Raw genomic sequence first — 15337 nt, 5'->3', positions numbered from 1 at the left:
AATCTGTGTCACGGTGCAAACATTTATTCTTTAATCGACTATGAGTGAAAACAGCTGTTGTCATTTTTCCTCTCATATCGGCTCCTGCCATTAGTATTTAAAGGAGAGATAGTAATGCCCCAACTGATTGGTCAAATCTAGATAAACAATCAATGAATAACATAAATGCAATTCATCACACGTCTTCAATATTTATATTGCATAGATTATTATCACAATAAAATAATGGTGATAATAATTGTGCAGCCCTAGAAAAACCCAGGTTAAAAATGTTTGTTTGTTTTGTTTAGTTGACATATAACAGTAAAAAGGGGCATTCTGTTTTATAAACTTAATTAAATTAATTAATTAACCTTTTCCTCAGCAAACCAGAAAACACTGCAGAAAACAACAAATTCAAGAATTACAATTACAAAGAGTTACATAATATGTCATTTAATTTGTGTATTTTGTAACTCAAGTCTTGAATCGATTGACTGATTGATCATCTTTTTGCCAAATGCCCCATAGAAAGATTAGATTAGATTCAACTTTATTGTCATTAAACAATGTACAAGTACAAGGCAATGAAGTGCAGTTTAGGTCTAACCAAGAGTGCAGTAGCAGCAAGCGCAGGATATAGGTAAAAGTTATAAAGTGCAATTATAAAAACAACTATGGGTAATATTTACAGATGGATGTATTATGAACATTATATACAGGTTGTAGTAGCTATGAACAGGAATTTACCACACACAGAACAAACCTATCCTCTTTGGTGGGTGAAGAATAGGGGTCAGCGGCCTCAGGTGGTTGTGACGTAGCTGACCCCAGACCATTTGTTCATGCAATGTTAGGAGGCCGGCAATGTTAAGCCTTGGGTGACACAGGGGCTCACGTTAGCATCACTAATATTCCTCTCAAAACGAGTTCAGAATACATGTACATTGATGGACTGAATAACACTAAACTGTTCTTTAAATCTGTTCCTGTTCCTCTACTTGCTGATTCTCAGAATGTATTTTGAACAGAATTTTGGGTTGGGGAAAACCTAAGATTGTAAAGATGAATTAGCGCACAAGTGTTTTGGTCCAACTTATCTGTTCTTTTTACTTATTCTTTCACTTATTCTTGTTCTTAACATTGATTTTTCTGTGTGCATTACTTTTCACTTTTCTCACAACAAACTTAACATAGACCATATATGCAACTTATTTATTTTAATGGGCAAATATTATATTCGCAAATGTAAACTTTCTACACCATTACCTAATTTGCAGAATTTTCATTCATTCGTTTATTTTCTTTTCGGCTAAGTCCCTTTATTAATTTGGGGTCGCCATACCAAAATGAACCGCCAACTTATCCAGCATGTGTTTTATGCAGCGGATGCCCCTCCAGCTGCAACCCAGCTCTGGGAAACACCCATACACTTTTGCATTCACACACACACACACACACACAAACACACACACAAACACTACGGCCAATTTAGCTTTTGCTGAATTATTTTTGTGACAAATTATTTAATTACTATTACAAAATGTTTACAGTAAAGTGTAAAAACTGTGAAACTTTTTAAGTACTTTGTAAATATTATATAATTAGAAATGTTTGCCTCTGTAATTTGCTTTTTTAATATTATTATTAGTATTACTAATTAATTACATTGTTTGCCTGTTTTACTATTGTATTTGATGCCATCCAATATCATAGTTATTTATATGATTGTATTGCTAAAACACAATTTAAAATGAAATAAATAAAAAAGAATGGTCATGAATAGTAAAATTCCTGGCGTTTTGCGTCATCTTATTAATATTCATGAGCAAGGTCTCGCTCTTAAAAATGCGTCAGATTAAACTACATAACAATCACACACAGTCCGACTAAAGGTGTATTTAAATGCTAATAAACAAACGAAACTTTAGAAGTTAACGTTACCTTTTGATTTGGCAGGCTGAAGGGTGTCGACTGGATGATGTCTGCAAGGACAAACTGCCCTTGTGTTTTGCAGCCGCTCACTATCACGACGTGCTTTTAGTTCAGGCTTTCTGCTGACATTCATTTACTGCCATACGTTCTCTATGATCTAAAGTAACTCTACAAAACATTGCTGAACGCAATATGAATTTTCGCGGCTGTACAAAATCTTTTTCTGAACTTCCCTCTCAGAAAACTAAACCGGATGTTGTCATCTGCTATTGGTTGGTTGCGCGCCTCTAAAAAAGGGCGGGACAAAAGCGCAGCGTGTAGTGAAGCGCGCCAAAGAGCAGAGGGTACAGTAATCAAAGCTGCGTGTTGTTTAATCTCAGTCAAGGTACACTTTCACATTTTCTTTTCAATGAAACAACAAATAAGAAGATATTTTAGCCATCCTGTTGTCTTAAAACATGATTTGCAAACATTTTGAAATACATTTTAAAATGCATCCATGTAAATGAAAAATAAATGTGGCAGTTTAACCCCAATATTCACAAAGTGTTGTTGTTTGTAGCAGGCTTTAAGGCCATGGTCCTTACGTCTCATAGCAAAAATAGTTCATTTCTTTTTATATTTTAAACTTATTTTACTAATATATGAACGCTATTACAAATTAACATATATATATATATATATATATATATATATTGCTGAAACAAACACATCGAGATTTGAGAGTAAAAGAAGAAAAAGAAGACTCATGCGAGTAAAATCAAATTAATTCCCTTTTTTGACACCACAAGGCAGTTTAACTTGTAAACAATGTTCATTTCTTCATCCTCGGTGTTTCATCAGAAGTCATGTGTAATATATAAAGACACCAAGGACCACAATATCAGTTAAAAGTCTTATTTGACGTTCTACTGAAGGATTAGCCTAAATAACTTGCATCTTGGATGACCTGTCCTGAAGGTGAGAAAATTACCAGCTATTTTCCAATTCCCTCTAACATGCTCTGTGTTTTCTTAAATTAATTTAAATATGTTATTAAAACTGTATTAATTAAACAATATTAAGCACATTTTGGAATATGTTTGCATTTATTTTAGCTTACCGTAGTTTCGATCCTTCCTACACTTCTCACACATCCTCCTGCAGGACTATTACAACATTGGCCTCTAGGTGGCACTGTTTAAAGTTGTTTGAACATCTCAGTTCACTTCTAAACTACTGTTACAGGACCTCAGGGCTCTGTCCAGATTTAGTTAGATCTCCTGTAAAGTGGTTCAGATAGAAGATTAATCCTATTGGCCTGAACACTGTTATGATTCATTCAAATTCTCATTTCACTCCGTTGTTTGAAAAGTTTTACAAACAAGAACACATTCCTGGTTTGCAACGTAATTTGCGGAAAAAACACGTTGTCAGGGCTTCACAGTTCTCTGATCTGTCAAACAGACTGATTATAGAAGGGATTCATAGGCATCTATTGCAGCCTGGACACAAGTGGATGTGTGTGGTTAAACTTAAGTTCAACACTGAGCTGCAGTGCAGGACGAGGCAAGTTTATTTATGTGCTGTTCTTAGAATTTTTACAAGTATAACACTGATTTAGCATCTTTGATGTTAAAAGTTCTGGCATTGAAAAATAACAGATGTTAAACAGGAACTGATGGAGAAATTTGGATTTATTGCCGAAGTAGCTAAAATGAGTTTGTTAGAGAAAGAGATGTTCATTTATTTATTTACTTACTTATTTACTAACTTACTTTATTGCTTGCTTGTTTACTTGCACTTTAATGACCTTTTTTGCTTTATGGCATACATGCATTAAAGTGTTATATATCTAAAATGGTCATTAAAAATATACATATAATAATACTCATAGTAAAATGTTGTTTTATAACATGCCCACAGCATTATGAGAAATAAAATTCATTTATATATAATATATTTAGATATGAGCAATATCACATGAGTAGCAGTGCAATATGGCTGTAGTTAAATGATATCACACTGCTACGAGTGTGGTATTGCATTTTACACTACAGTTCGACAACATAATCATGTGTATAAAAAGAAAATCAAACACAGAGAGTCTAAAAAATCCTTTTGCAAGAGTAACTACTTTCTTCCGCCACTCATTCACATCTGCAGCTGTCGTCGCTACTTCACAAACATTACTTTAGAGCTAGTATTTGAATGAATCTCTAGTGTAATATCTAAAGTGATGACAAAAACTGCTAATTTTGCTGACATTTTAAGATTATAAGGCTAAACGGTATTAAATGTCATCAGTCTATAGAGATTTCCTAGTATTTATCTGTTGCAATTGGGATATCAATAATTAACCCTGAAAAAGTCAAAGCAAACACTACCAGACTTTGGTACAAAAACTGCACCACAACATACAAAAGAATGAGACTGACAAAGAAAGTCACTTGCCAGTTTAATATTAATTTGATCATCTGTAGTTCGAAATTATGCTGAGTTTTCTCCTCTAAGGTCTTAGTATGCAGTCTTTGTCGCCATCTTGTGGATGGACATTGTCAACCTTCTTTGCTCTGCTCAATGACAGGCAGGTGGCTGCCGATGTGTTGTATCTCCAAAATTTTCAATATTTAAAATTGGCACTGTCCTTATGAATAAACTGCATAGCTGCAATCTAAACAACTAAATTCTTGCCTAAAAAAGCTTCAAAAGTACAATATGTTGCCCAACATCTGCAATATTTAACTGTATTGAGTTTATTGATCTGCTGTCACTCTATGTGTGCGGAGTAATACAGAAGGGTGAAGAGGCCGTACAAGTGCTGTTATTACAGAATATTGTACCGCTATCAGCCAAACAGATTCGAGAAATAGACAACTGTTGTATAAATATATATATTTCTTCCGAAATTAACAACAACAAAAAAAAAAACATAAAAATCAACAAATATCTGCAAATTTTATCTAAAATTAACATGAATAATATAAAAATGAAAACTCATATTTACAACTAAAATAGCACTATTTTCTAGAGAAACAAATTCTACCACACAATACCAAAATTTACATTTTATTTTATTTTATTTCATTTTATTAACCACCCTTGTTTTTGGAAGGTTTTGTGAAATTTATCCACCAAACGTTGTATGGCCATAGATCTGTATTGCTTATGCATACAATATAAGTTTTGTAATCACTCTACTTGACAGCTGAATGTGTGTGTTTTGCTCAGCCCCCTTATCTTACCACCATGGCCAAAACTTTCAGACATGCAGGACAGTTAGATGATGTTATGCACACATTTCATTTAGTGACTGGGCAATCACAGTGAGGTATAAGCTCTGCGCCTCGTACAATGGGAAGACTGTTTAAGGTAAGCAGAAAGCAGGATCTGGAGTCTAGCGCATACCAGCAGTAAGAAATCAGAGGTCTGGAACCAAAAACAAATGCACGGAGGTCCTGCTTTTGGGGAACAGAGCTTCCTCAAGGCCGCCCCAGCATACGAATTACAACAGTTGTTTAAACAGAGGTAATAGCACCATATTTGAGTGTGTGTGTATGTGAGTGTGTGTGTGTGTGTGTGTGTGTGTGTGTGTGGAGGAGGGGGGGGGGGTTGTGACATGTATGTTGTAATGCAAAGTGGAGAAAGAGGAACAGAGGGAAAGATTGTGTGTTTCAGGGAGAGGTTGGTGTGAAGCAGAGGCTATAACTTGGGGAATGTGTTTAAAGTGGGCTTGTGGCTCCAGATTAGAGCTCACTACCCCTGTGGTTTTCTACACACAAACGTGTGTGTGTGTGTGTGCATGTGTGTGTTTTTCTTAGAGCTGGGTGGTGCTTCTGGCTCACTCACCAAATGGAAAGGCTGCACAGAAAAGCCTCTATGCGCACTACCAAGTCAAACAAATATTTATTGCAATAATTCATTTTAATCATTCGTGTGTGAATGCATATAAAGCGTTCTGCAATAACACAACTACTTTGGACATTTTTCTTGGATTTATGGCAATTTTCTATCATAATGCATCAGGCAATTGATTTTTCCGATAGTGATGGTGTAATTACCATAGTGTAATTGCGAAGTAAAAAATGAAATCACATAAATATGCTTGCATTTCTGACTGGGGGGAATAAACGCATTGTGATTGTGTGTACGTGTGTGTCCAAAGTAAATTTAGGTCAGTTCAGGCCAGATTCCTTTGGTCATTACATAAAAATACATCTGGTCTGTGCAGAACGTCTTTGGTCATCCAAATAGGAATAAAGAACACACAGAAAAATGCGGTTTAATGCCTGGGTTAGAAAGCATGTGTGTTTTTCCCTGAGCTCAAAATGGTCGATCAAGAGTTGGGAGGATATAAGAGATTTGAATGTGGGAAAAAAAGGAGTCGAAGTGAGAAAATAGTCAGGGTGGAGGGGGTCGAAATGATGGAGAGGGGTATTGGCAGAAGCCTGCCATGTCCAGCTCTGAGATCACTAAGTGGGTGGTAGGTGCAGAGCTTCCCCTTGGCCAAATCATGAGAAACACTCATATCTTCCAAGCAGTTTGACAGGGGTAGGATGTCAACCGCTGAAGCCTGTCTGCGAGCCAGAGACCGAGAGCCGCACAGATGGTAGTGCTGACAAATTAGTTCAGTTTAGATCCAGACCAGTTTCATTTCTGTACCTGGCAGCGGGTCTCTTAACCACTTCTTGCCCGACGGGGTTGAAATGAGAGTTTTTTCAGCATTTTTTCGCTGAACGTTCTTTTTTCCTAAAATCTAGGTTTGTAGTTTTACATGCAATGTGGTTACACGTTGAATATGTGACCGCCTGTACAGGACGGCAGAGTTCCCTCCAATCTTTTTATTTATATTGAATGAAAATGTGCTGGCTGCCTGCATTACTGCCGCCCACATGAAGTAGAATCGGAGCCAGCTGGCTTCAGAATGGATCCTAACTCACACAGAACAGAAGCTCACAGACAAGGTGTGGCCAGACCAACCTGGCTCTGCTTAGGTTACCATGCTTTGGATGGCAATGGACTTTTCTGGACACTTTTATCACCGGTGCCCTAATTTTGATCAAGTGCAGCCATGAAAATGTTTGATTGAGCAAAATGGCATGAAATGAACTATGACAACAAATTAGACTTAAATGACTCTTTATGGATTTAACACAAAATATATTGTCTTTAAACGAAGTTTCATAAAGATTAGTCTGAACTTCTAAACAAATGGTTAATGTGGTAGATATAAATGAGAATGAACATTGCCATCTCAAGCACTGATAACCACTCAATTGATTTCTTAACAAGCTGTTAGTACAATGTATTTGGTTATGTATAAACACTTAAAAGATGGGACTCAATCCACTTCTTTACAAACTCTGTTAGTAAAATGCATTTAAATAAGTGTGAACACTGAATACATGAGACTCAATCCACTTCTAAATAAACTGATATTGCATTTAATTTAACTGAGCTTAAACTCTGCCATCTGAACAACTGAAATGGGTCTCAATCAACTTCTAAACAAACTGTGTTAGAACAATTCATTTGAATAAGTGTGAACAATTAATATTTTGTCCTTAATCCACTTCCAAACAAACACTGTTCATTGTACAATTCACTTGAATAAGTGTGATCTTATTTGCCAAACCACTGGAATGGGTCTCAATCCACTTCTAAACAAGCCCACACTGCATTTGAATAAGTGTGAATGCTGAAATTATTGGCCTCAATTCACTTCAAAACTGGTTGATTTGAATCAGTCTGTAAGCTGTCATTCAAACCACTGAAAAGATGGGTCAGTCTTGTGCAGTTTTACTTGTAGTTTAACTGTACACAACCAAAGACATTTAAATGGAACATTGTATCAGAAAATGGGCCCATAAAAATTATAATTAAGTGTATCTGTGTTTTTATGTTGCCCTTTATATCTCAATACACTTGTCAGAAATTGATCTTCTTGCAGCAGAACTTTGTGTGTGTGTGTGTGTGTGTGCGTGCGTGCGTGCGTGCGTGTGTGTGTGTATTCCTGATGTTTTGGATCCTTTCATATTTTGTTAACTCTTCATATATTCTCAATAGATATGGACATGAAACCAAACTGGTAGTGTGAACACTCTTTATATTTTCTGCTGGTCAGCACACAGATTTAAACTAAGTTATTAAAAGCCAATGCCATTGTTAAATGCAAATTTTAGTCAAATAGGCTTTTAGACGCCACTTCCTAAATTACTGGAATTTGACAAAAGTAAACAAAGTTAAAGCTTTTTACACCAAGAGCAATTAGTGTACTGTTTTAAAAGTGCTATAGGACACATTGCTACAATATGTTATATTGTTCTCTGATATCTACATAGTACAGTTTGTGGTTTGTGTAGTTATGTTCTAAAATTCTCCAGAAAATGTTTTACAAGCCCATTTAGAATCTTAGAATTTAGCCCTACATTGAAATATAGGATACATTATAACAAAAGGTGCTGACAGAGATGTGATTTGTGGCTTCAACTTATATGAAAACACAGGCAAGAATTGTTAACAACCTCTGGAAAAAATATGCACCGAGCTCAAGAACATCTGGGTTTCGAGAGAACTTACTTTGACCACCAAGACTCATCTGTTTAACTCCATTGTGAAGTCAGTATTGGTGTACTGGTCGAAACCTGGAGGACAACCAAAACTATAACCTGGAGAATCCAGACATTCATCAACACCTGTCTCAGAAAGAGTCTAAACATTCGCTTACACCAACAAGATCAGTAACACCAACCTATGGGGAAGGACCTGTCAACCCTTATCAGAAGCAGAAATCTAGAAGAGAGGATGAGGTTGGATTGGGCACTCCCTTTGCACACCACTCTCTAGCATCACCAGACAGGTTTTCAGATGGAATCCTCAAGGGAAACGAAAGAGAGGACATCCAAGAAATTGGACGTGACCTAATGGTAGACATCACAAGGATGGGTTACAAGTAGAAAGAATGGCACAGGACAGATACCTCGGGAGATCGACCTTTGGCGGAATAAACTCTGGAAATAAGTAAGTATGTATATCCAGATTTTCATTCTGTGGCACCTTTAATATTCCCACTAATATATGATAAAAGTAAAGTAAAACTTTTCTCCATTACTACACTGAAAAAAATTATTAAAGGATGATTCCTTGAATTTACTTAATTTTTTTAAGTTAAGGTGTTGTAAACAATTTGTTTATGTTGAATTTAAACAAATAAATTAAGTTGAACATTACTCAATTTAATTAGTTTGTTTAAATTCAACACAAATAAATTGTTTGCAACAATTTTGCAGACATCATTTTTTTCAGTGTATGTGCCTCATCTTTAAAATCTTTAAAAATATTTATTTAAAACTCCACTTGTTCCTTCATTTTTGACAAATAAATGTTTTGTTAACATTATGAGGACGTTTAAAGCTAAACTAGAATGATTTAGTAGTACAAAGGCATCTTATGTGTCAAAAGACCAAGGTAAATTTGATTTCTCATGTCATGACCACTTTGAGTGGATCAGTAGAGGTTGCCAGTTTAATTTAGTGCAGTGAATACTACTAGTGCTACTGAATCAAAATATGACGCAACCCAATTTTCTGTCGGAAGAGAGTCAGAGTCACAATGTGGAGGCTACTATGTTCATCTGATGACAAATTAGCATTGGACATGGAACAAATGTTTAATGGCTTTAAATACAGAAAGTAATATCCAAGTTCAACTCGAAGAGAGCAAAAGCAATTAGACAGTAAAAAATGGTATCAAGAGACTGGAACATCTTTCAGACGGGAGATGAAAAAACAGATGTCCTGTCTTGCTCAGAATTCATAAATCTTGCGTGGAGGAATCTGCTGTCTGTTTTTTGGGGGAGCAATCGACTACACACTCCTCATTACTCAATAGTGTGATCATGTGGGAAAGGGCTTTGTGTTAAAATCCCTGCTCAGTATCCCATGATGAATTAACGGTGCTGTGAGATTGAAGAATGAGAGTCTATGTTTGTGTTCTTTTCGGTGTCTGAGTTGAAATGATAGAGCATTCATTTAAAGAGTGAGTTCACTCCGAATTGTAAATCCTCTCATCATTTACTCACCCTCACAATGTTTCAAACCTGTAAGAGCTTTGTTCATCTTCAGAACTCACATGAAGGGATTTTTAGATCAAATCTAAGATATTTCTGTCTCTAAATTGAGAGTTATCTAAAACAACAAACTACAAAAAACTACAAAAAAATTTTGCAACTATTATGCAATACATAAATTTATCTAAGTCAGAGAGAGCAAATTTAATATGGGATTTTGTTCATGTATAATTATTGATCAGTAAACATAAACAAAAGGTCAACCATCACTCTAAAAGTAACGTTGACTGAACGCTGAATAAACACAAAGTGTCACCTTGAATTATAAGGTTCTATCTGCATTCTAAGTGATTTTGAGAACATTGAGATTAAAAGTTTTTGCTTTTCATATAGCAAACAATATGTGTGTAACAGTTGTGTAAAAGTTTTTTTTAAATGGTGTTGTAACAATATGTTGATGTTTGAAAAATGTTCATTTAATTGAGAAATTAAAAATGTATTGCATGTTTTAGGATGAATATTATTTTTCTTGTTCTAATTAAGCGTACAAGCATATGAAAAATATTTTGTCCAGTGCATATGTTAATTTTATGTAATTAATATGGTAATATTGGTAATATGGGAATAATTAATTGAAATGTATGCTTTATATGAATTACTGAATTATATTTATTGAATTATGTGCCCCATGAATTAAATTCATATTTGCCCTTCAAGGCGTAATATAAAATTTAAAAACTTTAAAAGAAAACAGACAATGAGCAACACTGAAACATCTTCTACTGACTATATATAAACAAATAAAAATATTTCACATTTAATATATTACATTTTTTTAATAACTGTTTTCTTTTCAACAATGTAAAATTTAACATTTCATCTCAATGTCAAAAAATGCTTCTGAATCATCACATTTACACACATCTTTTTAGTTTCGAGTTTCTCTTTTGTTTCTTTCTGGTCTTTCCCACTGGCAATGGAGCAGTCCGGCGGAATGACAAAGAAAGCTGAGACTGAAACGCCCTCATGTGTGCATTCGAAATGCTGGTTGGCTCACAGAAAGAACCTTAAAGAGTCAAGCTAAAGTTTGACTTTGTGGATAAGATATTTTTATTTTTTAATAAAGTCTTAAAATGTAAACAACTTATAAAAAAATCACATAGTGTAAATAAGTTTTCATTTAATAAAAATATGTGAATAACTCAATTTTGACAAAAAAAAATGTCAGATAAAACACTGAAAAAAAATATTTAAAGATGATTCCTTGAATTTATTCTTTTTTTTACGTTAAGTGGTTGTAAACAATTTATTTGGGCTGAATTTAAACAAACAAATTAAGTTGACCATTATTAAACTTAATTTGTTTGTTTAAATTCAACACAAATAAATTGTTTGCAACAGTTCTGCACGCAACACTTTTTTTAGTGAACCTTATAATTATAACGTGACAAAATGTTGAGTTTTTTTGGGACAACTTAATAGTTTTGAATTCAATTCACACTCAATTTTTTTACTTGTTCAAATTAATGAATTAAAATGAGCTGAAACAACACAATTCTTGAGATTTCGTTGGGACAACTTAATTTTTTATGTTCAATCCACATAAATTTGTTAAAAGTGTTAAGTTAACTTAATCGATTTGTGTTGGGTCAACATGAAGAAATAGTGTGGAACCCTGCATTAGTTAACCTAATTAATTCATGTTGTCGCAGCACAAATAGATTGTGTGGAACCCAGCAATTTTTACAGTGATCTCTGCTTCATGTGTAAGAACTTTTTTTTGTAAGAATTAATTTTTAGCTCATTGTGACAACATACCCCATATACAATTCGGAGAGCAGGAATTATGTAGCAAGAGCAATGTATGGCTGCATTTTGTCTTTAAACCAAACTGTACAGGGCAGTATGGCTGATGGCTTTTCCACTGTTATCAGTTTACCCAGTAGCTCACCGAGTACGTCGGCGGACTTAAGATGCAGAGAAGTGTTGACTGCGACGGTGAGGTTCGAATTTAGCAAAGATTTGTTTCAGAAAACAGGTATAACAAAAACAAGAGACAAAAATAAGTCAAACAAGTAAATAACAGGGTGAGAACATTGTAAGATCTAAAATTGTGGTAAAAATCACCACGAGGGCTTTTCTTTTTCTGAATTGCTTTTCAAAACACTGTCAGTCAGGTTTAGGGAAGGGGGTGGGTTGGTGGGGCGACTGGTCAGTTGGTCGGTCAGTCAGTCAGTAGACTGCGGCCTCTGGTGGATTTACATGAAAACAGCAGGTGCAAATGTCACACGTGGGAGAAATTTGAAATCTGAAAAAGTGTGCAAAGTGGTGGATTTGTGAAAAACAAAAACTGCAAAAAGATGTAACTTCTGGGATGCATTTCATGGTCTGCAGAATGTATCAGTAATGACCCTGGGTTGTTTTTTTCCAGTTATTCATACATACAGTAATTTATCCTATGTGACATGCAAGAATAAACGTCATTGGTTCTTATGCATCAAGCATGCTTAAGGTTTTGGGATCAAACTTTAATACTGTTAAAACTGTTCAGTGGTCAGTGTTCACAGGTTTCACATCTTTTAAAATCTCTTTTCTACTATTAATATATTGTGGTAAAAAGAGCACATGAAATATCAAATATTATAAAAATGATAGTATCAATCTTTCATGAGCTTAAGCACATTTATAGGAGTCATTTAAACAAAACTCATTATGTTAAGTGGAAAATGTAGAATAAAATGCTAGGGCATACAGGGAATTATATTAGTTTACTTTTTACTGGACATTATATTATTATTATTATTATTATTGTATTATATGATATACAGTATATAGTGTTCATTGGTGTTATGTCTTTGAAATAATTAAAATGCATGATCCTAAATTCCTTGGATCTCATCCTATGGTAAAACTGTAACGTGAAAATGAGTGTACATAGAATGTTCTCATTTACCAGTAATTAAAATAATCTTACTGATTCTGAAAATGTAAATAGAAACCATCAATCGTATTATGCATTTATATATCAACTATTTAGCAGAAATAAGTAACAGGCTTATACCATGTTTATGGGCTTTGATGTACTGGTTCGCATAGCACTTGGATTTAAGACAAACTGCCACCATAAAGAGTAATGCATTTAGAAACATCTTTGGGTATTAACAGCATTTTGTAAATCATCATGATAAGCACATTTCATGCTCTGACATCATGTACATGTCTTTATAAAGGAGGCCTTAGGCTTTTATCTGGTAATTTCTCTCATGCGACCAAGCACTTTCAAATGAATTTCCCCCTATTTGATCTGTTTGTTGGACTTATGAGAGCTCTGATCTCTAAGCCATGTGTAAATAAGCTGGTCTGTGTTCTCATGCTCTTGTAATGCCATCATCGGAGCTGAAAATTAATAAGGTGTGGTTGTTGTCTTTTTTGTCGGCTATTGAGTTAATTGTGTTTACATGGCTTTTTGTCCTTCCTTGTCATTCTCAGGGATCAGAGGAGGATTGTACTGGTTGAGGACTAATGGTTAGCACACCAGGATGAATAATGATCATCTGCTTTTCGTTTATATCTGCACCAAGGACTTTATTAGTCTTTAGATTGGGGCTAATATGCATCGTATGAGGTTCTTCTTCCCAGAGTGGCATTTACAAGACACCATTTTCAAGTAAATCTGGAAGGTTTGACGTGTTTTGAATGTTTGTTTACACAAAAACAGCATTTTGAGGAATAAAAGTGGTTTTCCAACTACTAGCCTAGCATGAATAAATTTAAAATATTTTCTTTGGGACATTGTTGTCATTTATACAAGTGATTACCTCAGGTACTGATTATGTGCTGTGCTGAAGTTGAACACCATTTTATAGCCATTCTGAAAGCGGCAGCAGATAAGTAAGATAAATAATAAAAAAAAAACAACAACATATAACTTAAACATAAACATTGCCCATGTACTGTGTCTGGGAGATGATCAGATCATGGCTGTTTTACATCCGGTAGATCAGACTACCTTTTTTAGAAGTCTGCTGTACATACAAAACAGGTTCATTATCTGAACATCTCACTAGAACTGCTTATAAATGTCATTAAACATGCAGTACAGGTTTGATATTTTGATGTCTGACTTGAGACCTTGTTAGATATTAAAAATGTGCAAAACAGCTTCAGCATTTGGTTTTTGAGCATCATATACAAAACAGGTTTCACTTTCAAAATATGTCTTTGTTGTATGTTCAAAAAACGTCCACTGAGGAGCTTTAATACATGTTTTTGCGACAGCTGTCATGGCGACATAACCAGTGAATGCTTAAAAGACGTCTACTGAGGAGCAAAAAGGAACATTTTTGCAACATATTTTTTTAGATGTTTATTAATGTCCAAGTGACAAAAAGTTTTTGCAACGTTATAACTTGGGACTGCTTTTGGACATCAGTGGACATAGCTTTGGTATTTGAATGTATGATTAGGGATGTTTTGGATGTTAGATGACATAAATACAGTTTGATTTGTACAGTAAATATCTGATGAGAGACATTTTTAGATGTCAGTGGACATGCAAAACCGTTTTGGTAGTTTGTCTAGTTAGGACTGCATTTGGAGGTCAGAGGACATGTAAAACTTCTTTGGTATTTGAACATCTAACATAGATGATTTGGGATATTTTTGGACACCAGATGTGCAAGAACGGTTCGGTATTTAAACGTCTCATTAGGACTGCTTTTGGACATCAGTGAACATGTAAAACAGGTTTGGTATTTAAACATCTGACTATCCAGCCAACTGGGGACATCTATCCGATATTGCATATCTCCACTAATGCAGAGGTGTCAAACTTCTGGAATGGTTCCTGAAGAGCCACAGCTCTGCACATTTTAGCTTTAACCCTAATTAAACATAATTGGTCAAACCAATTGAGTCTTTCAGGTTTACCTGAATCAGGTAAGTGTGATGAAGCAGAGTTGGAACTAAGCTCTGCAGTGCTTTGCCCTCCAGTTACTTTGTTGAGACACCTCTGTTCTAAGGTTTGCATATAGCCATCTTTGTGACATTCAGAGAATGTTCAGAGTCACCATCAGAACTAAAACCAACTCAAACAAGGAAACAACTTGCCTATGTAAAGCTATACTGGAAAGCAAAATGACTTTGATTTTGAATTGTAATTAGTCACCTTGCACAGTATCTGCAGAGAGGTCAAGGTAAATACAATTAGAAAAACATTTAGAACAGTCATAATGGAAAGACCATATTTAAAAGCTGAATGCACTGCAGTCAGTGAGATATTTTAACACATGCAGTTTTATTTAGCAAGGATGCATCAATGGATCCTGAATAAATGAATGAATTCCGAAACAGTCATGTTTGATCAACAGAAAACAT

General features: G+C 34.9%; 1 protein-coding gene across 5 annotated transcripts in view; it reads right to left on the bottom strand.

Moving 5' to 3' along the window:
• The window catches only part of fancc (FA complementation group C), a 44615-nt gene extending 41353 nt beyond the window's left edge, over positions 1–3262 (bottom strand). For 2 of the 5 annotated variants that reach the window (XM_087263872.1, XM_087263874.1), the window contains exons 1-2: positions 1924–2179; positions 746–855 (exon numbers count right to left, since the gene is read on the bottom strand). The gene's annotated coding sequence lies outside the window, so the exon portion shown is untranslated. Of the gene's footprint in view, positions 1–745; positions 856–1923; positions 2180–3016 lie in introns of those variants that run through there. The other 3 variants (XM_087263870.1, XM_087263873.1, XM_087263871.1) reach the window with 2 other exon arrangements.
• Positions 3263–15337: the final 12075 nt, after the last annotated feature.

This window comes from Danio rerio, chromosome 8, assembly GCF_052040795.2.
Source record: "Danio rerio strain M-AB ecotype USA chromosome 8, GRCz13ab, whole genome shotgun sequence".
Classification (NCBI taxonomy): domain Eukaryota; kingdom Metazoa; phylum Chordata; class Actinopteri; order Cypriniformes; family Danionidae; genus Danio; species Danio rerio.
The sequence above is the reverse complement of the archived record's forward strand: the minus strand, read 5'-3'. Positions and strand labels throughout refer to the sequence as shown.